We start from the raw sequence: 27779 nt of genomic DNA on the forward strand, positions 1-27779 counted from the left end.
TAGAATGTATTGTTTATGGAATTTGTCAAGAGCTTTGGAATCTGTCCAGGTGAATGGTGCTCCAGCTTTGGATACTTTACATCCTAACAATCTCCTTATATGCTTAAGGAATATGTCAAATATACTAATAAAAAGAAAACTGACTTTTTAAAATTCCATACGTATATGAAGCTAGGCATAAACACTTTTTTTTGAGAGAGAGAGACCTTCAACTCTCCCCCCCCCCCCCCATTTCAGACTGATATTTATTATTGATCATTTGGGATTGGAGCAAATTTTTAGTCGAGTAATAAAATACTAATATAGTGGCAACACAAACAGTCCCTCCCCCCCCCCCCCCCGCCCCAAATAAATGTTGCAATAACAAGCAGACCATAATAGACAGAGCCCAAAAGGGGAAATTAGCAGTAGGCTTATTTTTAAACCAAACATCTGAGTGTTAATGAGGAAGAGTTACAACTAGAAAAGGCACTTGTGGTATAAAAGCGTATTTAGAACATTGAGTGCCTGTAAAGATTGAAAGCTTCAGAGAGGTAGCCGTGTTTAGTCTGTAACAGGAAAAACTTAAAACACAACGAATAGACTAGAAGTACCTTAAAGATTAACAAAACATGTAGATGGTATCATGAGCTTTTGTGGGCGCAACCTACTTCTTCAGATCACTGAAGTGTTAGACGTCCAGATCCAGATAGAAGTCAAATTGAGTGTGGTAAGGATTCAGAGTGAAATACAATTAAGATATTGCTCAGACAAGGGGCATCTTGTGCAGATGCCAATCAATATGAGGCACTGGGTTATTATCAAGAATGAAATCTGGACCAATTAACTCAGTTCTCTGACCCAGTTGCCTTTCTCACTGCTTTTGTTGTTAAAGACCTCTCCTGGTCTGCTCACACACAACCTTAAGCATACAAATTACTCTTACTTAAGCTGCAAGGGCATGCCTGCATTAGGAAATTATTTCTAAATAGCTTATTTCAAAATAATAACTACACTACAGGAAAGCCTCAATTAGTCTGAGGCAGGATCTCTTAAGGTGGATGCGCTACCTCAACTTAGAGCTCCAGAAGCACTGGGAAGTAATTATTTTGAATGACTCTGGGGAGTAGTTATTTCAAAATAGCAGCAGTGGAGCATCCACACTAATGCTATTTCAAAATAACTGTTTTGAAATAAGCGTTGTTCCTCATGGAAAGCAGGAGTTATTTCAAAATACCCAGCTTCTTATTTCAAAATAACAGTCTTGGTAGTGTGGACCCTCTGCTTCTTATTTCAAAATAAGGGAAATTATTTCCAAATAACTCCCTAGTGTGGAACAGAGCCAAGAGGTCTATGGCCAGCCACCCTTGAATTACACTGCAGAGCAACACTAGCAAATACGTTTTGGGAGAAGTCCGGGACTATGAATATCTTGTATTCATGAGAGACACATGAGAGTTCTGGCCAGTATAAGCTCATATAAATCCTATAATCCCAAAGGGAGCTTCACAGACACTTCAGTTTAAACACACTGGTCTAGATAAAACAAATTTAACTACAGAAAGATAGATTTTAAGTGACTATAAATAATGAGGCATATGTGTCATAATTGGTTACAGGTAGGTTTTAGTTTTACTTTTTACTTAACAAGCTAAGTGAATTCAAAGCAAACGTCTCTCTTAGAACCCATTCCAGCAGTCTGATTGACTGTATTTTTCAGTCAGATTCCTTCTTAGTCAAAATCAATTTACTTTGTCCTTCAGGTGTACATATAACCCTCTCTGTCTTTGAGAATCATTTGCAGCTAAGCTTCTGGAGGCTTTTTTTGGAAGGGGGCTACATCCTCTATCCTGCCAAAGAATGATCAATTAATTGGGTGATGGACCATTTGATTTTATTGACACCAGTCTGAGGAGTTGGCTAGCTTTTTTTCTCTGGGGAACTGGTGTGTGACTTTTTTTTCCCAGACCCAGAACATATCTTTAATAGCATACAGTAGAATCCTGTAACTTCACATAAAATGTTGCCACACATTTTACCAGGTCAACAGTAATCACTAAACTAAGAGTTACCAAATGATACTTCACAAGGATATTTTGTAGGAAATTCATCATAGTCCTATAAAAGAGGGTCAATCACAGGGTACAGATTGAGCACATTTCTTATGGAGTGTGGTGAGCTTCTTCACAATTTTCGTGGGAGAAAACAGCCTATACTGGAACAGGATACCATACTCCAAGAGGCTCTGGGAGACAGACCCATAGTCTCCTATAGACAACCACCTAACCTCAAGATGATTCTTACCAACAGCCACAGGACATACCACACTAATACCAACCCTGGTACTTTCCCTTGCAACAAACCCCGTTGCCAGCTTTGTCCACATATTCATTCTGCTGATACCATTACTGGACCTAACCAAGTGAGTTATAAGATCAAGAACACATATTCCTGCGCATCCAGAAATATAAATTTATGCTATCATGTGCCGAAAGTGTCCGTCTGCTATGTACATTGGACAAACATCTCAGACACTTCGCCAAAGGATTAATGCCCACAAAACAGATATCAGACAAGATCACAAAAAAAAAAAAAAAAACAAAACACCAGTCTCTTGCCATTTTAACCAGAAAGGACACTCTCTCAATGACTTAACCACCTGCATTCTGCTGCAAAGATCTTTTACATGTGCACTTGAAAGGGAATCCTCTGAACTGTCATTCATGTTAAAATTCGACACTCTCCGGGAAGGAATGAACAAACACTCAAACTATCTTACCCATTGCCAAGATAGCTTCCCCAATTATCACCTCTAATACCATTAGCTCACAGACATCCCACTCTCCCCACCTCTAATATCATCAATTCACAGACCCTTACCTTCCTTCCTTCTCCCCCACCCCCCCGCATCCTCCTCCTGTTCTGAAATGTGATTTGTCCTTTTCATATGTGTTCATTTTTTTAAATTGTATCCTTTGGTATATATGGTTGTGACTATTTTCTTCCACTATTTGATCTGAGGAAGTGGGTCTGGCCCACGAAAGCTCATCATCTAATAAACCATCTTGTTAGTCTTTAAAGTGCTACATTGTCCTGCATTTTGCTTCAGCTACCCCAGACTAACACGGCTACATTTCTATCATATTCTTAATTAAAAGTAAATCAGCTGACTGGATATTCTTTTTCAGAACAACAAGGGGAAAACATCCATGCTTAAGAGGAAGTATTCAGATAAGAAAAATGAACTCCTGGGCTGTTTATGTTTTACAGCTGTGGGGAAGCAACCATAGAAACAAATAAAGTAAACACTGCACGCAAGTAAAACATGACGTTTTAATCAACACACAATAGGGGTGAAACGCTCCCTGCCAGGGGCGGCAGCTTTGCAGAAATATTGGTGGAGCTCAGAAAGCCTGGAGCTTTCCTCCTTGCCCTCCTCCCTAGCTGCCTATGGCTTGGGAAAGCATTTGAGTGGAAAAGAACCGGAGGGCAGAGATGGGGTGTGTGGTGCTTCCCTGTGTACCCTCCTCTGGCAGCAGCTTTGGGACCAGGGGAAGTGACTTTTTGAAAAGCCAAAAAGAGGTTTGAAGAACAGCTAGCCAAAAACTCGAAGGGTAATAACAATGTTTTTTTTTAAGTACATCAGAAGCAGGAAGCCTGCTAAACAACCATTGGGCCCCTGGATGAGCGAGATACAAAAGGAGCACTTAAAGACAATAAAGTAATTGCGGAGAAACTAAATGAATTCTTTGCTTCAGTCTTCACGGCTGAGGATGTTAGGGAGTTTCCCAAAGCTGACCTGTCCTTTTTAGGTGACAAATTTGAGGACTTGTCAGAGATTGAAGTGTCATTAGAGGAGGTTTTGGAATTAATTGATAAACTTAACAGTAACAAGTCACCGGGACCAGATGGCATTCATCCAAGAGTTCAGAAAGAACTCAAATGTGAAATTGCAGCACTATTAACTCTGGTTTGTAAGTTTTCCTTTAAATCAGCTTCTGTACCCTTATGACTGGAAGATAGCTAATGTAACGCCAATATTTAAAAAGGGCTCTAAAAGCTATCCCGCCAATTACAGACCGGTAAGTCTAACATCAGTACCGGGCAAATTAGTTGAAACAATAGTAAAGAATAAAATTGTCAGACACATAGAAGAACATAATTATTGGGCAAAAGTCAACATGGTTTCTGTAAAGGGAAATCATGTATTACTAATCAATTAGAGTTCTTTGAAGGGGTCAACAAACATGTGGACAAGGGGGATCCAGTAGATATAGTGTACTTTGATTTCCAAAAAGCCTTTGACAAGATCCCTCACCAAAGACTCTTATATAAATTAAGTTGTCATGGGATAAGAGGGAAGATTCTTTCATGGACTGAGAACTGGTTAAAAGACAGGAAACAAAGGGTCGGAATAAACAGTAAATTTTCAGACTGGAGAGGGGTAACTAGTGGTGTTCCCCAAGGGTCAGTCCTCGGACCAATCCTATTCAACTTATTCATAAATGATTTGGAAAAAGGGTTAACCAGTGAGGTGGCAAAGTTTGCAGACGATACTAAACTGCTCAAGGTAGTTAAGACCAAAGCAGACTGTGAAGAACTTCAAAAAGATCTTACCAAACTAAGAGACTGGGAAACAAAATGGCAAATGAAATTTAATGTGGATAAATGTAAAGTAATGCACATTGGGAAAAATAACCCCAACTATACATATAATATGACGGGGGCTAATTCAGCTGCAACTAAAAGAGATCTTGGAGTCATTGTGGATAGTTCTCTGAAGATGTCCATGCAGTGTGCAGTGGCAGTCAAAAAAGCAAACAGGATGTTAGGAATAATTAAAAAAGGGATAGAGAGAGAATAAGACAGAGAATATCTTATTGCCCTTATATAAATCCATGGTACGCCCACATCTTGAATACTGTGTACAGATGTGGTCTCCTAATCTCAAAAAAGATATACTGGCATTAGAAAAAGTTCAGAGAAGGGCAACTAAAATGATTAGGGATTTGGAATGGGTCCCATATGAGGAGAGATTAAAGAGACTGCAACTTTTCAGCTTGGAAAAGAGGAGACTGGGCACCACAGGCCCATAGAACTTGCTGCTAATATCCCCGCAGCTCTGACCTATGCTTACTTGTTGCTGCCCTAACCTGATTCAATAACCGCAGAACAGAGGAAGGAGCCTCCCTCTGAGCCATTGTTACAATGCTCAATTCACTGGCCAGCAAGGTGCACTCACACATCCAGGAACTGACCTCTCTAGTCAGACTGGCCCAGGATGCTAAGTACATCTTGGCTTTTCTTTTAAAAGTCCTCTAATTTTGGGGCGAGGGACAATTTTCAGTTTTTCCCAAGGAGGCAAAACAGCAGCCCCTTTCCTGCAGAAGTGAAGAGAGCCCCGGGGAAATCTGCAGGGAGGGGGGCAGCTCTGGAGTGGGGCTGCTGGTGAGAGATGCGGTGGTGAAGAAGCATATCCAGTGTGACCTGTGCTTGTAGCATTCTGGTCTGGGGCCCAGCCAGGCTGTTCCAGACTCCCTTTTCTATGAGATCATGATCATGGCCTCGGGGTAGATCCATCAAGCCACTACAGTCATGGCATGGGTACTATCTCGCACTGAAGCGCAGCGTAATCTCTGATTTCACAATCACCACAGCTGTGTATTTTCTTTTATTACGGTCTCCACGCTAGTTCACACTACTGCAGGCCATTGATCTAAATTAAGCAATTTCAGCTATGCTGTTCATGGTGCAGAAACAAGAATTTTTAAGGCACCCAGAGATGGCAAGTGTGACTGACTTTCCCAGCCTAGAACCCTCTGGCACACCAGCCTGGGCCCCCTTTCATGCTGCAAGGCTGTGACAAGCTGTAGTCATCTCCAGGCCTTAGACTTATACTTGCAGGGTCATCACTCCCCCCTCACTTTCTCCATCTACAGTTATATGAATGCTTCTCCTAGCCTCTCATGAACCAACAATCGAGAGGCTCCTACCAGCTCCACTCTGTAGGACCCCAGGCCACGTCTGCACTAGGAAACTATTTTGAAATTAGTAAATTTGACTTAATAAATCCCAATTTCACAAATTCAAACTAGTGTGTCAACACTACAGGGAAGCCTCAGAATTAGTCTGAGGCAGGCTCCATTAATGTGGACACGCTACCTCAGACTTAGAGCCCCAGGAAGCACTGGCGAGTAATTAGTTCATATTACTCTTGGGAGTAATTATTTCAAAATAGCAGTACCGGAGCATCCAAAGTACTGTTATTTCAAAATAACTATTTTGGAATTAGCATTACTCCTGATGGGAAAACAGGAGTACAGATTTTGAATTCCATGGCTTGTTATTTCGAAATAATGGGGTTGGAAGTGTGGAAGCTCTGCTTATAAATTCGACCAGGAGAAGGCGGTTGGGGGAGTTATTTTGAAATAAAGTCCTAGTGTAGACCAGGGCCTAGATGTGTATGATCTTGCCCTGGTCAAAAGCCTGAGCAGTATAATTAGTTTATTACCCAATCAATAGTAATCCCTTCCTCAGTGCACACCAGTTTTTGTTTCTGAGCAGATTCCCCAAGCAGTTCTAGCAAAACACACAGATTTATTAATCACAGAAAGATAGATTTTAAGTGATTATAAGTAATAGCATACAGATCAAACTAGACTATCATTAGGACATTTAAAACAAAAGCACAATCTAAGTTCTCTAACCTGGACAAGATTTGAATCTCAATGTCTCACTCTGATTTCATATACAGTCTACCAGTCTTCCATACACAGGCAGGCCTGTCTTCTTTCCCACCTGAGACCCACTTCCCCAGTTCAATCTTTGTTTCTAAAGTGTTTCCAGATATTGTAGTGGCAGTGTGGGAAGTGAGGTCAAGTGATGATGTCACTTCACCTCTTTCTTAAGCTTCTTCTAGTTTGCTGGAAAGATCTATGCTCATGATCTATGCTCATGCATCCTCCTTTACCTATTTGCTTCCTGTGAGGATGCCTCCATTGTAAACAATTCTGGAGACTCTTCCTGGGCATGTGGATTCCTTTTAATGGGGCCTTTAGCACTGTCTAGCTTCTTAACTGGTGTCCCTGAAAAGCTAGCTGCAGGTGTTTAAAACTTCACAATATATTTCAGTAACACACATGGCAAAACTTCATAACTTCACATACAATCCAATAGGATATTAATGCTCAAGAGTTTAGAACATCTCAGAAGGGCCTGGTTGGTATGACACGTATCGCACTTATGTGACTATGGGGGCATCAGGATGTTGCTTTAAGGCACAGAGTTTTAGAGCAGTGTTTTATATGTTAATATGCCCTTGGAAAGTTGCAGGTAATATACTGGGCCTGCTACTGTGAGGCAACGCTAAAGGATCTTCCGTCCTCCTGTCTCAATACAATGGGCAGCACCAAAGTGGTTAGTCCTGGGTAGTTAGTAGTCAGGCTGAGGTCACTGGTTGGCATATTGTGGGAGCCACTGTAGGCAGCTGTACCTGGGAAAGCTGACTGGTAGGAAGCAGGACTGGGTTGACCAAACTTTCCACCATTGGTAACTCTCCTTCCTGTTCTCCTCTTGTGCACTTCCTCCCTTTGCTCCCAGTTCCTGGTTGGCAGGAGGCTGCGGTGTATTGGCAGAGGTCAGGGTGGAAAGAACCAGCATAGAAGTTAGTGACCTCTTGTAGGATGGCAATGCTGGCAGTGGCAGCACATGGAAGGGCTACAGAAAGGGGGACTGGCTGCCTTTTGCTGGTGTGGTGAAGGAGGTGGTGGGAGAGCAATCTATTGGTGTTCCCAAAGGGGAGCTGAATTTGGGGGAGTGCTGTAGAAAAAGGAGAGGAGGAGGAATGGGGAGGGCATTAAGGCTCTGACTGGGGGAGGTTAGATGGTGTTTGAGCTGGCCAAGTGCTACATATTCCCTCAGTGCAGACAAAGCTAAGGGAAAAGTGGACAGGGAGAGCTGGGTCCTAAAAGTCATCCAACTCCTCAGAATCAGACAAACGAATATGCATCAATTTACTAATAAAGGAGAAGCCAGTTGTGTGGCAATGATTTTGCTGCAAGAACTACCCGGTTAGCAGCACTGCTTACTTCCTGGAACATATTACACTGAGAGCTTGGCTTCCTGTGAGTAAAACTGGAAAACAAGAGTCCATTTTGAGGAGTAGAAGATCTAGTGAGAACAAAGTTCTGAATATGTATAAAGTCCTGAGGAAACAAAGATCTTGTGGGGATTTGTGCTTCTGCAAAAAGTGCATTGCGTCATTTTCACCTTGCAGAGGATTTGCTGCTACACTGAAGAACTCGTTATGTAAACTCCCAGGACCAACCAATAGAGCGGTGAGTCATCTGTCACCTTGTTACCCAAATTTGTTCAGGCGAGTCACTTCTAGAACCAGTTCAAAATTGTATTGTAAAATTAAACGGGCTGAATCCCAAAGCAACTAACTTTCCCAAAGTCTTTCTAGCTAGAAAGAGAGGCTGAAAATGTAGCTTTTTGAGTTCTTATAAAGGCAGATCATGCCAGATATGTGGATGCTCTGAGCTGCTGAAGAGCGGATGATGATTTTTTAAGGCCTGGTCCAAAGCCCACAGAAGTCAATCCTTTCCACTGATTTCAGTAAGCTTTGGATCATATCCTTAAATCTAATCTGAAACTTTGGCATCTGTGTATGTCATTGGGATCCAAGAATCTCTGAAAGCTAATATTTTTTATATTTTGTCTTAAGAAAAGTCTGAATATTCCTTATCTGGCATCTTTTGATGCACAGAAGGGCCTGGTGGCTGTAATCTGTATTGTGCTTCATCTGATCATGGTCCAAACGTCAGATGAGTGGGATAATTTGACTTGATGATTTCTTTGGCAACTAAAATGAGCTTCTTAATATTTCTCTGTAATTCTGGAAGACCAAGTACTAGCTCTGGCCAAGGTGTCAGCTGAGTACTGGCAAACTTGCAGCTGGAAGTCAAGCCAATTCTAGATCAAAGTGATTAAGTATATAAACATGTATTTGGTGTGTTTAAACTCAATGAAAACAGTGGAGATTCTGGATATATTATTTTCACTTTTCTGCATCCTGTTAGAATGCAATAATACAGGTCCTGTATTATAAGTGGCTGTCCGTAGTGTGTGAGTTTGTGTTTGGGGTTTACTTGCTGGTTGCCTGAAAGATACTGTGTGCTGAGCTTGTGTTTGTCTGTTGGAAATTCATGTGCTAAGCTGTTTGTTTGAAGGACCATGTACTGAGGCTGGCAGTTGGAAGCTATGAGCTTCTTAATGAGGATTTGAAATCTAGAACCCTCTGTTCATTGGTCAAGCCTTACTCACAGGGAGGGGCTATCAGGAAGGCCAGGGCTTTATAAAGTCTGCTAGTAAGCAACCAGGGAGCCTTGTGAACAGGAGCAGCTAACAGGGAGTTTTGTGAGGGTGTTTAGAGAGGGAGTCAGAAAGAGGCTAAATACCCTTTGGTTTTTAGGTTTAAAACTTTTAACCTAAACTAAAACCAAAACTAGCTCATTTAAATAAAAACCCCATCAATAATCTAATTATCTGTAGGAGAGAATGCAGGCAGAAGATCAGCAGCAGAGTGGGGGCTATCCTGTATGTTGCACCCAATGTAGCATGTATGATTACCTGCCCTGTGGGTGGGTGGCATATGTATGCATTCAGTGCAAGGAGCTCCTGGCCCTCAGAGACTGCATATGGGCTTTGGAGGCCAGGTAGCTGAACTGGAGGAGCTAGGGGAGGCAGAGAAGTACGTAGATGAGGCTTTCTGGGACGCTGCAGCATTGTCCCATCTCTAGTCAGTCAGCCTTTATGCTGTTAAGGAGGATGAAAGGCTCAGGGAAGAAGAACATTCAGCTGGAGCAGAGGGAGCCCATCCCATAGTTTGGACCCTCCTTCCAGATGATGATGTGATTTCCTCTTGCACTGAGGATACCTCTCAAGGGGAGGGACTGCCAGTCATTAGGAAAAGGCAGGTGTTAGTAACAAGGGATTCGATCATTAGAAACATAGGGAAGAGTAGAAGAGAAGTTCTGGAGGCCAGATTTAGGCTGCTAGGAAAGAAATTGAAATCCAGAACCTCTATGGTAGCGTTGTCTGAAATGCTTCCAGTTCCATGCACAGGGCCAGGTAGGCAGGCAGAGCTTCAGAGTCTCAATGCGTGGCTGAGACAATGGTGTAGAGAGGAGGGGTTTTGATTTATTAGGACTGGGGAAACTTTGGAGATAGAGGGAGCCTATACAGAAAGGATGGGTTCCACCTAAATAAAATGGAACCAGATTGCTGGCACTTAACATTAAGAAGGTCGTAGAGCAGTTTTTAAACTAAGGGCTGGGGGAAAGCCGACATGTGTGGAGGAGCACATGGATCGGACAGAGACATCCCTTAGGGAGGGTCTATTAATAGAGATTCTCTATTTTCTAGTGAGGAGAAGAGGATGGAAGATGATAAAGCCTGGGTCAGATCAGATGAGACACAATCAAATGAAAAAGAGTCTAACACATCAGGAAATGGCAAATAAATAGTGACACATTTTTAAGTGCTCATACACAAACACTAGAAGTCTAAATAATAAGATGGGTAAGCTAGAGTGTCTCATAGTAAAGGAGGATATTGATATAATTGGCATCACAGAAACTTTGTGGAATGAGGACAATCAATGGGACACTGTCATACCAGGATACAAAATATATTGGAAGGATAGAACAGGTTGTGCTGGTGGGGGAGTGGCACTATACGTGAAAGAAAATGTAGAATCAAATGAAGTAAAAATCTCAAATGAGCAAAATGTTCCATAGAATCTCTGTGAATAGTAATTCCATGCTCTAATAATAAGAATATAGCAGCAGGGATATATTATTGAGCACCTGACCAGGAAAGTGATAGTGACTATGAAATGCTAAGGGAGATTAGAGAGGCTATCAAAATGAAATATCTTGATACCTTAAATGATTGCTTCTTGGAGCAGTTGGTTCTGAAACCAACAAGGGGAGAGGCAATTCTTGATTTAGTCCTTAGTGGCGTGCAGGATCTGGTCTAAGGAGTAATTATAACTAGACCGCTTGGAAATAGTGACCATAACGTAATAAAATGTAACATCCCCATGGTGGGAAAAACACCTCAGTAGCCCAACACTATTTAGAAAGGGGAGGAGGTTAGTTAAACAGAAATTAAAAGTTACAGTGACAAAAGTAAAATTCCTGCAAACTGCATGGAAACTTTTCAAAGACACCATAATAAAGGCCCAACTTAAATGTATTCCCCAAATTAAAAAACACATGAAGAGAACCAAAAAAGGGCCATCATGGCTTAAGACCAAGTAAAATAAGCAGTGAGAGATAAAAGGGCATCATTTAAAAAGTGGAAATCAAATATTAGTGAGGAAAATAGAAAGGAGCATAAACTTGTCAAATTAAGTGTAAAAATAAAATAAGAAAAGCCAAAAAGGAGTTTGAAGAACAGCTAGCCAAAAACTCAAAAAGTAATAGCAAAACATTTTTTAAACACATCAGAAGCAGGAAACCTGCTAAACAACCAGTGTAGCCATTGGATGATCGAGATGTTAAAGAGCATCAAAGATGATAAAGCGACGAGGAGTCCTGTGGCACCTTATAGACTAACTGAAGTGTAGGAGCATAAGCTTTCGTGGGCAAAGACCCACTTCGTCAGACATGCATCTGACGAAGTGGGTCTTTGCCCACGAAAGCTTATGCTCCTACACTTCAGTTAGTCTATAAGGTGCCACAGGACTCCTCGTCGCTTTTGCAGATTCAGACTAACACGGCTACCCCTCTGAAAGATGATAAAGTAATCGCAGAGAAGCTAAATAAATTCTTTGCTTCCATCTTCATGGCTAAGGATGTTAGGATGATTCCCAACTCTGAGTCATTCCTTTTAGGTGACAAATATGAGGAATTGTCCCAGACTGAGGTGTCATTAGAGGAGGTTTTGCAACAAATTGATAAACTTAACAGTAACAAGTCACTGGGACCAGATGGCATTCACCCAAGAGATCTTAAAGAATTCAAATGTGAAATTGTGAAACTATTAACTGTGGTTTGTAACCTATCCTTTAAATCAGCTTCTCTACCTACATAATAACATAAGAACGGCCATACTGGGTCAGACCAAAGGTCCATCTAGCCCAGTATCCTGTCTACCGACAGTGGCCAGCACCAGGTGCCCCAGAGAGGGTGGACGGAAGACAACGATCAAGCGATATGTCTCCTGCCATCCCTCTCCAGCCTCTGACAGACAGAGGCCAAGGACACCATTTTATCCCCTGGCTAATAGCCTTTTATGGACCTAGTGACTACCTAATGACTGGAAGATAGCTAATGTGATGCCAATATTTTAAAAGGGCTCTAGAGGTGATCCTGGCAATTACAGACTGGTAAGTCTAATGTGAGTACCAGGCAAATTAGTTGAAACTATAGTTAAGAATAAAATTGTCAGACACGTACATGAACATAATTTGTTGGGGGGAAGTCAACATGGTTTCTGTACAGGGAAATCTGTAAAGGTTTTTTGCGCAAGAAAATCAGTAGAACAGTGGCTTTTCCCAGTAGAGTTATTCCTCTCCCCACGAAGCATAACTCCTTTTTGCGCTATAGCTCTTGCACAAAAAGGCAGGTGTGGATGTTCCGGAGGGGTTTTTGTGCAAGAAACCCCTAGCGGAAAAAGCACAGGTGCTCTGATGGCCATTCTTGCTTTTGCACAAGAAGTTTTTGTGCAAGAACTCTTCTGCAAAAGGCTTCTTTTGCAAAAACCCTTCAGTGTAGACTAATCCCTAGAATTCTTTGAGGGAGTCAAAAAACATGTAGACAAGGGGATCCAGTGGCTATAGTATACGTAGATTTCCAGAAAGCCTTTGACAAGTTCCCTCATCAAAGGCTGTTAAGTAAGTTGTCATGGGATAAGAGGGAAGGTCCTTTTGTTGGGATTGAAAGTTTTATTCTTTTTATATCTGTATTTTAGGATTAATAATGTAGCAATGTAAGGTAACACATTATTCTATTAAACTAAGCCCTTTAGTAAGACATATCTTTCTTTTGCTTTAAAGCTTAGTAAGTTTAGTAAGTAAAGAGACAGAGTTTTGGTATTGTGTCTATGTTAATGAGATTAGAGGAATGTTGAAGGCTGAAGTCCTAATTGTTTGATTTACAAGGCTTTTTGCTTTGCCCAATATAGGATACTGTTGTATTATGCTTTTCTTTGAAAAGTCCTTGTAGAGATTGTTTGTGTGTGAAAGTGGTATGTGAAAGTGGTATGTACGTGTCAAGATAAAGGTGTTCAGAGCCATATGGCCAAGGAAGGAGGGGCGAAGCGTGGGTGAAAATAGACTTATCAGCATCAGAGGGAACATCAGTGTATGCCCATGGTAAAAGAGTGATCAGACTGGCAGATTGATGGCCCTAAAGTGGAGCTGGCACCCCTAAAAGATGATTGATTACAGGATGAGCCTTTCAAAATATTTTGGGAATGATTGACATTACAAAGATAACACACCGGACACAGAATGACACAGCAGAATCCATAGACTTCAACAGAGAAAAGGGTTATAAAAGCAGGGTGCTTGGGTTCGCCTTGCCACCAACTCCAGAAGAGCATCAGATTATGACCGACAAAAGGCCCTGCTTTCCCTCTGTGATCGATCTGGCTGGCCACTAGATTGATCCAGACTCTGGACTGGTAACTATAACATCATCTGGCGGGACTGTGTGCGTATGGTGTTTGTGTGTGTGAGTGACTGAAAAGCACTAAAAAAAGCACAAAAAAAGCATATGCTACTGTTGTATTCTCAATAAATGCGGCGTACTGCCTTTTCCCCTATAAAAGATCTTGTGTGCTTCATTTAAGCATAACACTTTCATGGATTAATAACTGGTTATAATACAGGAAACAAAGGGTAGGAATAAATGGTAAATTTTCAGAACTGAGAGAGGTGTCCCCCAAAGGTCTGTCCTGGAACCACTCCTATTTAACATATTTATAAATGATCTGGAGAAGGGGGTAAAGAGTGACGTGGCAAAATTTACAGATACCACCAAACTGATCAAGATAGTTAAGACCAAAGCAGACTGTGAAAAGCTTCAAAAAGATCTCACCAAACAAAGTGATTGGGCAACAAAATGGCAAATGAAATGTAATGTTGAGAAATGTAAAGTAATGCACATTGGAACAAATAATCCCAACTATACATACAATATGACGGGGACTAATTTAGCTACAACAATTGAAGAGAGAGATTTTGGAGTCATTGTGGATAGTTCTCTGAAAACTAAGGATGTGAAATTTCGTTTAATTAACTAATCAAATAGTCTATGGGATTTCCATCGACTATTCGATTTGTCAATAAGAACTTCCAATCGCAAACTTCTGGCAGAGGTTTCTGGATTAACAAAACTGAGGGAGAGTCTCTAAGCAGGATGCTGTCCTTGACCTATTGGATCCGCTGTATGATAGGGGTACGTTTGCAAAATATTACGTTAGAAAAGGGAATTTGGCTAATATAGACATGTAAAGCCTAAAACTATTTTCTGTGTAATATATGTTTGTATTTCATTACTATTTCATCTTTGAATCCTATGATTTTTCCTACTAACTCATGCTTTTAACCCCAGGCAGGTCTCTAGAGCTTGGTCTATACTAGACCAGGAAGGTTGGCTTAAGGTACGCAATTCCAGCTACACAAAATGCATAGCTGGAGTTGGTTTATCTTAAGCTGAACCATGGCGGTATTACACCGGGAGAGGCTGACGGGAGCAAATGCAAAAGTCTTGAGATTAACATAGAGAAATAAAGGTTAAAGAATAGTAAATTCTATTCAAGCCAGACCCATTCATCAGCCAAGATTCAGTGAACTCTATTCTCAGGTTCTGTTCCTTTGACTTCCTTAGTCAGTTCTAGTAAATATCTCCCAGCCAACTCTTTATTCTTCCTCCCTTCTTTTTTTTCCTTTTCACCCATCCTCCCTCCTTCCCTTATTTATTCTTGGATCTGGACTTCCTATACTCCTGTCATCTGAAGAAGTGGGTTATACCCATGAAAGCTCATGATACCATCTACATGTTTTGTTAGTCTTTAAGGTGCTACTAGACTATTTGTTGTTTTTACATTTTTTCCTGTTACAGACTAACTTGGCTACCCCTCTGAATCATTATTCTCTGCCACTCACCTCCCAGTTCTTTGTTTTCCAGGCAAGACTGTGCTGAATTCACAACTCTCGCTTAGATTTCCCCTCCATTGGGTACCAATGGGATTTATACAAATATTACATAAAATCCCCACTTTGGTACACAGGCTAATCATTAAAGCTCATGTCGCTGTTTGTACTAATAAATGCTATCCATTATTCTGTAAATCTCAAAAGTCTTTCAGCTGGTGTCCTTTACCCCAGGAAAAAAGTTGGATTGGCCAACACTGACACCTCGTGGCCAGATACCAGGTATTGTTATTGGGTTTCTTCAGATTTACAGTCAATTCATTTAGTCCAGGTCTATACCAGACCCAGAAGGTTGGCTTAAGGTACCCAACTCCAGTTACATAACATAGCTGGAGTCAACAGATTGGTGCCCTCTTCACAGTAAGAGGCTGACGAGAGAGCCCTCAGAGTTTGATTTAGTGAGTCTTTACTAGACTGCTAATTTGAACACCAGAAGATTGATCTCAGGCATGTTAAGTACAGACGTGGCCTTAGGCACATAGACATACAGCGACTGGCTTACCAAGGTCACACAGCAAGTCAGGGACAGAGCTGGGAAGAGAAGTCAGGAGTCTCCTGCTATATCTCCTAGCATGGAAGGTTGGCCTTGTGGTCACAACACAGGATGGCTCCTCCAAAGATCTGGGCTCTTTTCCCAACCTCTGCTGTGGACTCCCTGTGGGCAAGTCTTTGTCTTTCTGCCTCCGGAAGGGGCAAGGCCTCGCGAGGAAGGGGTCAGCCCTTACAGCCACCCAACCCAGACTTCAGGGCGCATCCCCTCCCCCTTCTCTCAGAGCTGCATGGAGTGGCACTCCAGCTGTGGCACTCTGTCAGCAATTCAAAGGATCCAGGAGCTCTAAGCCATGGAACAGTTGCCCCTTTTGTCCCCTCCTCATCTTGGCTCATTGGCAGGTCTGCCCATGCCAACTGGCTCAGGCTGAAGAGCTATTTAATTGCAGTGTAGATGCTTGGTTTGGGGTGGACCCTGACCTCTGGGCCTTTCAGAGTCCTGGTGCCTAGGCCTCATGCAGAGCCAGAATGTCTACACTGCAGTTGAACAGCCTCTTAGCTCAAGCCCTGCAAGCCTGAGTCAGCTGGCAAGGATGAGCTGTGGGGTTTTTAATGGAAGCTGAGCTATACCCTGTGGCTACATCTACACTGCAGAGCTATTTCGGGATCCAGGAAGTATCCAGAAATGGCTATTCTGCGTCTATTGAAACAGCCCATTATTTTGAAATGAAATACAAGACTGAGTAGACAGCACCAAATTTTGAAATATGCTATTTCTAAATTACCTCAAAATAAACTATGCAACTTGTGTAGCGCAAATTGCATAGTTTATTTCGAGGTAAGGGTGCTGTGTAGACACACCCTGTGTCAGCACAGCAGCTGAAGCTGCAGCTGGTGATGGGCAGCTTCAAAACAGGAGCTCTCTGGAAGGAAGGAAGGAAATGAAAAGTCCTGGAAGAAAAGCTTGGTGGAAAGGAAGCTTTCTTGAGGAAAGCAGGAAGCAAGCTTCTCTGCCCTACCCATGACTGTACCCCCGACCTGTCTAAACCATGTACAAAAGTTAAGTCTCCATCTTGTCTCAGGTCTGCTGAAATTGCAAACAGGGTATCTGTTACTACCACTGATAGTGACTTTACATCTCTATATGAAATTCACTTCTGTGCAGAAAGGCAGCATGTGGCTAGGGCTACTGTTAAAATTAACACCAAATGACACAAGCCTGCAGGTCCTTAGGATGCTGACTTGTGGGCAAATGGAAATCATCTGTAGTCACTTAGGGCATATCTGCACAGCAGGGCTAAAGCCGAAATAAGCTACACAACTTGAGCTATGTCAATTGTGTAGCTTAAATTGAAATAGTTTATTTTGGCTTTTGGTGCTGTCTACACAGCAGGAAGTCCAAGGTAGATCACTCTTCCTCTGACTTCCCTTACTTCCCGTAAAATGATGGTTACAGGAGTCGGAGTAAGAAGTCCTCCAGCTCAACATTATTTCAACATTATGTCAAAATAACTGCTTGATGTGTAGATGCGGACAATGTCATTTATTCTGAAATAATGCTGCTGTGTAGACATAGCCTTACTTACCAACTTTAAAAAAACGTAAACAACGAATGGTCCTGTAGCATCAGAGGGCATGTCTACATTACCACCCTAGTTCAAACTAGGGTGGTTAATGTAGTCAATCGAAGTTGCAAATGAAGCCCGGGATTTAAATATCCCGGGCTTCATTTGCATCTTGCCGGGCACCGCCATTTTTAAATCCCCGGTAGTTCGGACTCCGTGCCCGTGGCTACACGCGGCACGGAGTAGGTAGTTCGAATTACTCCTCATTGATATGTAATATATCGAATATCTTTTTTGTTTAACGGAGGAATCTGTCTAGGGTTTTATCTCCCTCTAGTGGCATTTAATATGTTTTGGAAAAATGCACAAGGTCTCAACTCAATCTAAGGGAAAATAAGTGGGGATTTTGTAAGCCTAACATTAGTGGAAATCATATGGTTAAAAAGTGGATTGTTAGTTCCAGTCCATCATTGTTGTTAGCAGCTATAACTTCATTGATCTTTGTAAAAATGTTGCTGTTCCTTATGATCTGAGCAGGGCTGAATAACCTTGCACTAAGAAGACTGGTGTCCTTACAAATGAGTTTTTTCCACTATCTGCAGAACAGAAATGCCCTCTTCTAGCTAACAAAAGTGAAGAGTGACAGAAATAAAATAGAAAAGGAGTGTAAAATACTTGCTATTCTCCTCTTTCTCCTCTATTGAATTTCTTCAGTATCCTTAGCATTGTCACCCTACTCTTTAGGAAGCATCAGAAAACAAACATATAGGATCTAAAAGTGGATTATTACAAAATTCTTCTTGCATTTTATTCAGCGTGGCACCTAAATTATTGTATTTCACTAGGGCTTCGTCTACACTGTGGAGTTTTTACGGAAGAAGCCTTTTGCGCAAGAGTTTTTGCATAAAAACTTCTTGAGCAAAAGCGCATCCAGACCTCAAAGTTCATCGCAAAAGCGATGTGCTTTTGTGCAGGAGAGTTTCCACACTTTATGGACGCTCTTGAGCAAGAAAGCTCTAATGGCCATTCACAGAATGGCCATCAGAGCACCTGTGCTTTTTCCAATAGGGGTTTCTTGCGCAAAAAACCCTCCAGAGCGTCCACATCTGCCTTTTTGTGCAAGAGCTGTAGCATAAAAAGGAGTTATTCCTCGTGGGGAGAGGAATAACTCTACTGGAAAAGTATCAGAGGGGTATCCGTGTTAGTCTGAATCTGCAAAAGCGACGAGGAGTCCTGAGGCACCTTATAGACTAACTGAAGTGTAGGAGCATAAGCTTTTGTGGGCAAAGACCCACTTCGTCAGATGCATGTAGTGGAAATTTCCAGAGGCAGGTATAAATATGCAGGCCAGGATCAGGCTTGAGATGACGAGGTGGATCCAATCAAGGAGGATGAGGCCCACTTCTAGCAGCTGATCTGGAGGTGTGAATTCTAAGAGAGTAGAAGCTGCTTTTGTAGTTAGCAAGCCATTCACAGTCTTTGTTTAATCCAGAGTTGATTGTGTTAAACTTAAAGATGAACTGTAGCTCAGCAGTTTCTCTTTGAAGTCTGGTCCTGAAGTTTTTTTGCTGCAGGATGGCTACTTTTAGATCTGCAATTGTAGATCCAGGAAGATTGAAGTGTTCCCCTACAGGTTTTTGTATGTTGCCATTCCTAATATCAGATTTGTGTCCATTGATTCTTTTATGTAGGGACTGTCCAGTTTGGCCGATGTATATAGCAGTGGGGCATTGTTGGCACATGATGGCATATATTACGTTGGTTGATGAGCAGGAGAATGTACCAGTGACATTATGGCTGATCTGGTTAGGTCCTGTGATGGTGTTGCTGGTGTATATATGCGGGCAGAGTTGGCACCGAGGTTTGTTGCAAGCATTGGTTCCTGAGTTCAAGTTATTATGGTGCGGTGTGTAGTTGCTGGTGAGAATATGCTTCAGGTTGGTGGGTTGTCTGTGGGCAAGGACCGGCCTACCTCCCAAGGCCTGTGAAAGCGAGGGATCATTGTCCAGGATGGGTTGTAGATCACTAACGATGCGTTGGAGAGGTTTTAGCTGGGGACTGTAGGTGATGGCCAGTGGTGTTCTGTTGGTTTCTTTCTTGGGCTTGTCCCGTAGCAGGAGGCTTCTGGGTACACGTCTGGCTCTGTTGATCTGTCTCCTCACTTCCTCGTGTGGGTATCACAGTTTACAGAATGCTTGTTGAAGATCTTGTAGGTGTAGGTCTCTGTCTGAGGGGTTGGAGCATATGCGGTTGTACCTCAGTGCTTGGCTGTAAACAATGGATCGTGTGGTGTGTGCGGGATGGAAACTGGAGGCATGCAGGTAAGTATAGCGGTCGGTAGGTTTTCGGTATAGGGTGGTATTGATATGACCGTCACTTATTTGTATCGTGGTGTCCAGGAAATGGACCTCCTGTGTAGATTGGTCCATGCTGAGGTTGATGGTGGGGTGGAAGCTGTTGAAATCATGGTGAAATTCTTCCAGAGTCTCCTTCCCATGGGTCCAGATGATAAAGATGTCATCGATATAGCGTAGGTAGAGAAGGGGTGTAAGTGGACGAGAGATGAGGAAGTGTTGTTCCAGGTCAGCCATAAAAATGTTGGCGTATTGTGGGGCCATGCGGGTGGAGGTATATGGTCTGGAGGTATATGTTGTCACCTGGAGGTATATGTTGTCACTGGTCTGGAGGTATATGTTGTCACCAAATCTGAAATAGTTGTGTGTGAGGATAAATTCACAGAGTTCAGCCACCAGTTGTGCTGTGGCATCATCAGGAATACTGTTCCTGACAGCTTGTACTCCATCCGCATGTGGGATGTTTGTGTAGAGAGCCTCTACATCCATGGTGGCTAGGATGGTGTTTTCTGGAAGATCACCTATGCATTGTAGTTTTCTCAGGAAATCCATAGTGTCACGAAGGTAACTGGGAGTGCTGGTGGCGTAGGGTCTGAGTAGAGAGTCCACATAGCCAGACAGTCCTTCAGTAAGAGTGCCAATGCCTGAGATGATGGGGCGTCTGGGATTTCCAGGTTTGTGGATCTTGGGTAATAGATAGAACAACCCTGGTCGGGGCTCTAAGTGTGTGTCGATTTGTTCCTGTGTTTGTTTAGGGAGTGTCCTGAGCAGATGGTGCAGTTTCTTAGTGTATTCCTTAGTGGGATCTGAGGAAAGAGGTCTGTAGAATTTGGTATTGGAGAGTTGTCTGGCAGCCTCCTTTAGGTAGTCAGGCCTGTTCATGATGACAAGAGCACCTCCTTTGTCAGCCTCTTCGATTATAATGTCAGAGTTGTTCCGGAGGCTGTGGATGGCATTGCGTTCTGCACGACTGAGGTTACCAGGCAAGCGATGCTGTTTTTCCACAATTTCTGCCTGTGCACGTCGGCGGAAGCATTCTATGTAGAGGTCCAGACTGTCATTTCGACCCTCAGGAGGAGTCCATGTGGAGTTCTTCTTCTTGTGCTGTTGGTGGGAAGGTATCTGTGTGTCAGTGCACTGTTCAGTGTTGTGTTGGAAGTATTCCTTGAGACGGAGATGGCGAAAGTAGGCTTCCAGATCACCGCAGAACTGAATCATGTTAGTGGAGGTGGCGGGGCAAAAAGAGAGTCCTCGAGATAGAACAGATTCTTCTGCCGAGCTGAGTGTGTAGTTGAAGAGATTGATGATATTGCTGGGTGAGTTAGGGGTACTACTGTTGTGGCCCCATGTGGCAGGTAGGATTTTAGACAGCTTACAGTCCTTTTTCCTCTGTAGAGAAGTGAAGTGTGTAATGTAGATCTCCTGTCTTATTTTAGTAAAGTCCACTTGTGCAGAAGGTTGGTGTTTTATGAGAGACTCCAGATTGGAGAGCTCTTTTTTGATGTTTTCCTGTTTGCTGCACAGGATGCTGATCAGGTGGTTCCTCAGTTTTTTGGATAGTATATGGCATAATCTCTCACTGTAGTCTGTGCAGTATGTAGAAGGCAATGGATTTTTCACCTTCAGTCCATTTGGTATAATGTCCATCCGTTTGCATTTGGAGAGAAATCTGTTTGTACTTGTGCAAGTTTCTTCATGAGGTTGATAGATTTCCACTCCATACGGCTAAATGCAGTGCCTTACATGGTGTCAAGTATCAGAGGAGTACTGTGAGGTACAACTTGAAAAATTCCTCTTATCTGAAAGTCTACATGCTCCTTTGAAGCTCCAAAATATATGTGTGTGTGTGTGTATGTGTGTGTAACATTCTCCCCCGCTCCCCCCCCACACACACCTTGTTAAAATACAAACAAAAGGGAATTTGAGGCTACCATTTTTAGTAGGATGATTAAGTTTAGGGCCTGAATCTATATTTAAGCACTTAAAAAGGGGGAATGATGGTGGGTTTTTAATAACATGAGCTTGAAAATGTTGGCTATCAAGGTTTGAGCCCCTGGGTGCCATAGAAGGGGAGTTAGGGAGGTCTGTATCCCTTCTTCTGAAGTTTGAACCCTTGGATTTCATACTTGAGGTCTGTTTAAAGTGCATGCCCTCCTAGCCCCAGAAGCAGATCTTAATTGCAACAGGAATTGTGCAGCTCCCAGCTTTGCCTTTAGGGTAGGGACTTTGTTTATAAACAGAGGGAGGCAAGGTGATTAAGATAACTAAATGCTAGTCATTCAAGTAAATGAAGGATCATTAGATGATCACGAAAACATTGTCTTTCCTCCCCTATCTTTTAAGGGGCATATACGGTTTGTCTGAATTGGGACCAGTGCTGTTCAACTTACTCACAAATTATTTTGAGAAAGGAGGTTAACAGTGAGGTGGCAAAATAGTCAAGTCCAAAGCTACTGCAAAGAGCTACAGAGGGATCTCACAAAACTGGGTGATTAAGCAACACAAAGGCAGACAGAATTCAGTGTTGATAAATACAAAGTAATGCACATGGGAAAATAATTCCAGCTATAGATACAAAAATGATGTGGTCTAATATAGTTGTTACCACTCAAGAAAGATCTTGGAATCAGTAGATTTTGATCCAAGAAGGACAGAAAATATCACAAAGCATTTTCTGCAGCCCTTGGCATTTATCATCACTTAGTTCAATGCCTAGCTTGCAACATTTATGGAGGGGCTAGTTTGAGGTTGCCTATAATGGCCTGTGGCGTAAATGCATCTGCTTATATCAAATATCCCCAAAGGCTGCTGATGGGGTTCTTTGTGGGAAAGGCTCTGAGTTACTACAGAGAATTCTTTTCCAGGTGTTTGGCTGATGGGTCTTGCTAAAATACACATGGTCTAACTGAGCCCATGTTTGGGGGTGGTGTCATGGAGATGTGGGGAGTCACTGGGCCCTGCACCACCATCTGCAACCAGACGTGACTCTCAGCCAGCAGGTAAATCAGGTGTTTTTTAGTTCGCAGGGCTACAGTGTAGAGGTTAAAAAAGACTGAGATTTTTCTGTTTTGAAAAATAGATGATTAAGGGAGAACTTTTTGCCAGAGAATGTTATGAAGGTGAGGTATAATCGGGGTTCAAAAAAAGAATTAGGAGAATAGATTCCTCAATGCTGTTAGCCAGTGTGAGCAGAGTTCCAACACCATAATCTCCGTGTCCCTCAGCTCAGTTTGCCAGAAGCTGGGAATGGGTGACGGGATGGATCCCTCAATGACTGCATGCTGTGTTAATTTCCTCTGAAGCACCTGGCATTAGCCACCGTCAGATAGAGGACTGGGCTAGATGGATCGTTGGTCTGACTCAATATGGCTATTCTGATGTTCTTACATAGAACCCAGATCAGAGCCCAGGAGTTCTGATGAGGTCTCTCTCTCTCTCTTGCTCTCTGCAGAGTTAGTAACAAAGTGCCAATATCAAATTTTTAAATCTAACAGTGTCCTTTAAATGACTTGCCACAAAATGTCAGAAATTATTATTAGAGCTGAATAGGTCTAATATTTATTTGTCTTTTTTTTATATATATAGGAATGAAATACAGGGATTGTGCCTGCTAACTTCTAAATTATCTGCTAGAAAACTTTTCAAATGCCTAAGTAGCCCCTAGAATCAGTTACAGTCGCCTGCCTCCCCAACCAAAATTTGAAATGGTGCCTCTGATTGAGCCCTAAGGACCTCATCCAAAGCTGCTCAATGGGAGTCTTGTCATTAACTTCAGAAGGGTTGATTATGGATGACATTTTCAAAGGTATGCTGCACTGGCCTGTATTCTTTGACTCTGACTGAAGTCAATGGCAAATCTCTCAGGGTATGTCTACACTACCCCCCTAGTTCAAACTAGGGGGGGTAATGTAGTCATACAGAGTTGCAAATGAAGCCCGGGATTTGAATTTCCCGGGCTTCATTTGCATAAAGCCGGCCGGCGCCATTTTTAAATGCCAGCTAGGTCGGACCCCGTGCCACGAGGCTTCACGCGGCACGGACTAGCTAGTTCGGATTAGGCTTCCTAATCCGAACTAGCTGTACACCTCGTTCCACGAGGCCTAATCCGAACTAGCTAGTCCGTGCCGCGTGTAGCCGCGCGGCACGGGGTCCGACCTAGCCGGCATTTAAAAATGGCGCCGGCCGGCTTTATGCAAATGAAGCCCGGGAAATTCAAATCCCGGGCTTCATTTGCAACTCCGTATGACTACATTACCCCCCCATCCCCAGTTCGAACTAGGGGGGTAGTGTAGACATACCCTCACTGACTTCAAAATGGGAGCAGAGTTAGGTACATTCTGAAGGTTTTTGAAAATGCCACTCTAAATATAGAGGGAGCAACTGTAAAACAGCTGCTCTTGGTATATGAATAACACACACACTCCACTTTACTGTGCGAATAACTGAACTCTTTGCTATTTCCTTCCTTAGTGTTAATCTAGATTGTTTTAACAGGCAAGTATTATGTCAGTCTTTGGATATTTATTTTTAATTTAAATTTGGATTAGATGCAGTAACTGGAAGGTGAATGTGCTCAAATTAGCCAAGTTTCACTCCAGAGATGGCTGTTGGTTAATAAAAACATGACCCTGAAAAGGTACTGAAAGGTTGCTCAATCTGTGGCTCAGCCTGGGAAAGATCCCTTTAAATGTGGGAGTCTTACAGGGTGAGGAGGTATTTTACTTACTCCTCCACTAGCCTTCTAAGAACTGCCACATGTGAATGTGTCATCAGCTTCTCAGCAAGTTAATGGGCAGATTCTGCAATGGGAACATTACTGGACTAACCTAAAGGAAAGGTCAGGGAAAGGGAAGAAGGGCTAGCTGGAATTTCCTGTATTTTTGATTTTGTAACAATAAAGTCTTTTTGTTTATGTTTTTTAAAGTTCCAATATGGGTGAAGTGAATGGGACCACTGCCCTCTGCTGGGTGAAATGTCAAACGTATTCAAATTTGTGTGTGTGAAATCATGTTACCTAATAGTAATGCTGTAATTTTATTTATTTATTTATTTGTTGGGTTCACTGGCCAAACTGGAAAAATTGTTTTGGTCACCCTGAAACACAATTTTTGTGTGGGTTTGGGGTTTTTTGTTTGTTTGTTTGCTTGGTTTTTGCAAACTGAGAGCTTTTAAAAAATCTGAGTTGAACAAATGGTTTCATCTCTAACTTTTTTTTAAATGAAATTCAGGTGAAATTTGAAATGAAAATTCACTGTCAATTGAAAATGTCAACAAAGTGGTTTTGTATTTTTAAATTTGTGTTTGAAACAATTCAGTCAGTTCAACAGAATTCATGAAGCGTGTCAAGTCAGTTTGAATCTGCATTTTATTCACAATGGAAGGGGCCTAAACATTTAATCTATCTTCTAACACATGATTTATAAGCCATCTAATGTGGAGCAGGAATTCCTAGGTAATCTTACAATATCTCTTTAAATATGCTCTTTGGCAGTCAGTGCTATGCCTGTTGCTTGCCATGGGTTTGTTATATGGTCCCCATCAGTTTGGAACAATTCATTGGGGTGTGAACTAGGGATGCCAAAGTGTAGTTAACTACAAGATTAACCAATGAGCCTGGACTTATTGGTTCATCCTGTTGACTACAAGCACTCCTCGCCACTCCGTACTGCATCTGTCTCGCATCCTGCAGAGCCATCTGGGCCCTTCACCCCCCATGCTGCTGCCTCTCCATTGTGAATAAAATGCTCTAGCTTATTATTTATTATTATTATGCTCTAGGTTATTATAAATTGATTATTTAATAATTTGTGCTGCTATCTATCCAGGTATTGAAGTTAGGATTACTGGTTTGTAATTCCTTGCATCCTCTTTGTTCCCCTTTTTAAAGATACATACTATGTTAATCTTCTCTAGCTCTCTGTCTCCATGAGTTCGCTAGATAACTGTTAGCAATCCCCAGGTTGCTTCAGCTATTTCTTAAGTACCCAAGGAAGAATTTCATCAGGCTCTGCTAAACAAGGATATATCTATATTACCACATATTCTTAACCTGATCTTTCCTGATTTTGTCTTGCATTCCTTCCTCCTTGTTGATAATATTGTGCTGAGCATCTGGTCACCTTTAGCCTTTTTAAATGATGACAACTGAAGCAAAATAAGCATTAAGCACCTCAGCTTTCTTGATACAGGTTGGACCTCCCTGGTCCAGCACCCTTGGGACCTGACTGGTCCCGAATGAGAGAATTTGCTGGACCAGGCAAGGTCCCCAGTCACACCCCCCTCCAACCTCCTGTCCCTTCCCATCACTGACTCCGCTTCTCGTCAGGCTGGCTCCTCTGTCTCTGGCCCTTGGCAGATTCGCAGTCCTCCCCTACCACTGGCTGCATGCCCGCCTATGGTCAGGCCACCAGATGCTGGCCCTACTGCTGCTAGTATAGCCCACACACCTAGGCTATGTCTAGACTGCAGGCTTCTTTCGAAAGAGGCTCTTTCGAAAGCATCTTTCGAAAGAGCCTCTTTCAAAAGATCGCGTCTAGACTGCAGGCGGATCTTTCGAAAGAGAAATCTGCTTTTTTGAAAGAGAGCACCCAGCGAGTCTGGATGCTCTCTTTCGAAGACGGCCTCTTTACATTGAAGAACGCCTTCTTTCGAAAGAGGAACTTTCGAAAGAAGGCGTTCTTCCTCGTAAATTGAGGTTTACCGCCATCGAAAGAAAAGCCGCGTTCTTTCGAAATAATTTCGAAAGAACGTGGCTTGAGTCTGGACGCAGGGAAAGTTTTTTCGGGAAAAGGCTACTTTTCCCGAAAAAACCCCTGAGTCTGGACATGGCCCTAGTGTGGTTCACTGTCCCATGTAGTGGCACTTACACCACTTACAGTGAGAGATAAGAACAAGGAAGCTCTACAGACTAAGCTGTGAGGCAGTTGGTTTTTAGCTCAAGCAGTAGAGGCTCCTATACTAAGCACCAGAGGTCACAGGTTCAAATACTCCACCTGGTCATGGTTACACTAGCCCTGGCCCTGGCTGGGCTGCCAAATTCTGGCTCTGGCTCCAGCTCCAGCCCTGCTGCTAGACACGAGCCCTGTTGCTACCAGTGCTGGCCCTGGCCTGGCTGCTGGAGACCATTGGCCTCAGCAGGGCTACTGGCTCCCGGTTCCAGGGCTCATTTGTCCAGGAAAATCTATTACCCTGGTGGACCACAGACATTGCCAGACCAGAGAGTCCTGGTTTAGGGAGGTGCACAAACTGTATCATCAGTTTAGCTCTTCTTTCCTGCTTAGTAGATGTCCTATTCTTTCCTTTGTTTTTCTCTTGCTTTTAATGTATCTAACGAACCTCCTCTTATAGTGTATGTTCTAGCATACTAGAACTGGAAGGGACCTCAAGAGGTCATCATGTCCAGTCCCCTGCACTCAGGATGGGACCAAGCACTATCTATATCTACCCTGACAAATGTTAGTCTCCAATGATGGACATTCCACAACCTCCTTAAGCAATATAGTCTAGTGCTTAACCACCCAGACAAATTGGTTCCAACCTTCAGATTGACTACTAATTCCTCCTTGTTGGTCAGAATCAAGTCTAAAATAGCTGTCTCTCTGGATGCTTCCTCCACTTTCTGAAACAAAAACTTGTTTTATCTCCTCTGTGTGGCCATTGGATAGCTCATTCCACAAGACTAGGAATTTGCTGTGGTGTCCTTAGCCAAACAATTTCAACCACAGTCAACTGTCACACTCTGTACAGGTTGAACCTCTGTAATCCAGAACTCTCTGGTCTGGAAACATCCATGGTCTGGAATGATTTTAGTTAGCCAAATATCCACTTTTCATGGGTGTGGCCAAGTTTCCCTCAATCCCATAAAGTTTGTTTACAGACATCAGTCCTAGCTCTCAGTGTTCTGTGCTGATATTTAGCTCCAATTTACCCCTAAATGTCCTCTAACAGTCCAGTAATGGACTGTATTGGTAATGCTGCTAGACAATATTGACCTCCTGCGGTCCAGAAAATTCTCTGGTTCTGAAGGTGCCGGACTAAAGAGGTTCAACCTGTATTATGTCCCTGCTAGATACCTGGTTGTGGCATTCTATTCTATGGATGCCTGCATTTGTGATTCTCTGAGCTATTTATTGCTTATTATGCATATTAGGATTAGACCATTATGTT

At 42.6% G+C, this 27779-nt stretch overlaps 1 long non-coding RNA gene across 1 annotated transcript in view; it reads left to right on the plus strand.

Annotated features, from left to right (window-relative positions):
- Nucleotides 1-229: 229 nt before the first annotated feature.
- LOC112544711 (uncharacterized) overlaps nucleotides 230-27779 on the plus strand; it is a 34597-nt gene continuing 7047 nt past the window's right edge. Inside the window, exon 1 of the long non-coding RNA XR_012904968.1 lies at nucleotides 230-8315. This is a non-coding gene — a long non-coding RNA (uncharacterized LOC112544711). The remainder of the gene's footprint in view (nucleotides 8316-27779) is intronic.

Source organism: Pelodiscus sinensis, chromosome 6 (assembly GCF_049634645.1).
Source record: "Pelodiscus sinensis isolate JC-2024 chromosome 6, ASM4963464v1, whole genome shotgun sequence".
Classification (NCBI taxonomy): Eukaryota; Metazoa; Chordata; order Testudines; family Trionychidae; genus Pelodiscus; species Pelodiscus sinensis.